This window comes from Sceloporus undulatus, chromosome 1 (assembly GCF_019175285.1).
Source record: "Sceloporus undulatus isolate JIND9_A2432 ecotype Alabama chromosome 1, SceUnd_v1.1, whole genome shotgun sequence".
Taxonomy (NCBI): Eukaryota; Metazoa; Chordata; class Lepidosauria; order Squamata; family Phrynosomatidae; genus Sceloporus; species Sceloporus undulatus.
In genome coordinates, this window is record NC_056522.1 from 141,665,388 (window position 1) to 141,667,715 (window position 2,328).

Genomic DNA, 2,328 nt, shown 5'->3' on the forward strand with positions numbered 1-2,328 from the left:
AAAACTAAACAGACAAAATATGTATAGAGACTTAATGATAATTTGTTACAACGCGAAGAAATTGTAGAAAAAGGGAAAGAAACTTAAAATTATTTTTCGAGGAAAATTTAACAGAAGATATTGAAGTAACAACGGTATGGGAAACTTCCAAAGCATATATAAGAGGGTTTTTTATACAACAGAATTGTATACTAAAAAGACAGAAAAGAGAGAAACTAGCATGTTTGTATAAGTTGTTGCAAGAAAAAGAAAAAGAGTTGACCAGGAATGTGAATCGTAATTCTATTGTTAAGGAAATTAAAACCCTTAAAAAGCAAATCAAATTGGAAGAAAATGAAGAAATACAGGAAAAAAAATCAGATATATGAAACAGACACATTTTGAATATGCAAATAATCCGGGGCACTGGCTAGCTTATAGATTAAAAAAGCAAAAAGAGAGAAATATTATTTCAGAAATAAAGACCAAAGATGCGACTCTGACATCAGATCAGGACTTGATAAAGAAAGAATTTCAAGAATTCTACACTGCTTTATTTATACACCAAAAAAGACATCTTAGAGTTTTTGGAAAAAGCAAACTTAAAACCATTTAATGATCAACATGGAAATCTATCTAATGGTCCAATATCAACAGCTGAAATTGTTGAGGCAATCCAAAAAAGTAAAAAAGGTAAGACCCCAGGTCCCAATGAATTTCCGGCGGAGTACTACCAAAAGTTGGAAGACCAAATAATGAACCCGTTTAAGCTAACACTAAATGTAATAAGCAAGCAGAAATACCCCGAATCCTGGAAGCAAAAAAACATAACTCTATTGCTAAAAGAAAACAGGGATCCAGTCGATGTTAGCAGCTATAGACTGATATCTCTGCTAAACATGGACTATAAAATATTTTCCATGATCTTAGCAGAAAGATTTAAAAAGGTCCTCAACGACTGGATCCAGGAAGAACAAGCGGGATTTCTGACAAAGTGACAGCTCAAGGATAATATTCGCATTATTTTGAAAACGATTGAACACTATGAGAAGAGCAATGAAAAAAAATTGGCACTAATATTAATGGATTTAGAAAAGGCCTTTGATAACATCAGTTGGGGACATTCTGTTTACATTGTTAGAAAAGATCATTGTAGGCCCTCTATTTCTTAAATGGATCCAGGAAATATACAAAGATCAAAGTGCCAAACTAATGATAAATCATAGTAAGTTGGCTGAATTTAAGATAACTAAGGACACAAGACAGGGTTGTCCCATCACCACTCTTGTTCATTTTTGTGTTGGGAGCTTTAAATAATAGAATACGAATAGAAGGGAAAATCCAAGGTATGAAAATTGGGAAATTTCAATACAAGATGAGAATCTTTGCAGATGATGTGGTTTATATCTTGGATAACCCTAATAGTTGTATAGATGTATTAATGGGAATAATGTTGGACTTTGAAAAAGTATTGGGACTTAAAATGAATAAAGCTAAGACAATGATGCTGACTAAGAACATGAACGAAGAAGAAAAAAAACAACTAGAAGACCAGTGTGGATTTAAAGTTGAGAAGAAGATCAAGTACTTGGGAGTCACCTTGACAAATAAGTATTCCATAACAATTACGAGAAGGTGTGGGGGGAGATAAAGAAAGATTTGAATAGGTGGGGGGGAAATTCAGATGACTTTGATGGGAAGGATATCGGTGATACAGATGAATGTGTTGTCCAATTTTTTCCCCAGACATTGCCGATGCTTTTAAACCATTGGACATGTGGCAAAAGGAAATCCTTAAATTTGTACGGAATAGGAAAAGAGCTAGAATTAATATGAAGATATTCTGTGATGTAAAAAGCCAAGGAGGAATGGGCCTCCCTAATTTAAAAATTTATTACTTTGCAGCGGTATTAGTATGGCTAATGGACTGGATAACTTTGGAGGACAAAAAAATGGTTAAATCGGGAGAGAGACAGTTTAAGATTCAGTCTACATGGGTATCTGTTCTATAATAGAGAAAAAGTACACAGAGATTGTAAGAACCATATGATAAGAAAAGCGATGTTGAAAGTTTGGGGGAAATTAAAATTAAGATTATGTAGTCAAGTCCCCCAAAGTTGTTCACCATACGAGGCCTTCTTTGGAAAAGAAGGCATCTCAAAAATAAAATGGCTCAGGTATGTTGATTTATTAAATGACAAACAAGGTGAAATGGAGATAAAATCTCAAGAGGAGTTGCAAGCAGCTGGTATAATGTGTCATTGGTATTTATATAGACAACTGAAAGAGAGATGGAAAATGGATAGGAAACTAACAGGAATTCAGAAACAAATAACAGAATGGAAAAAA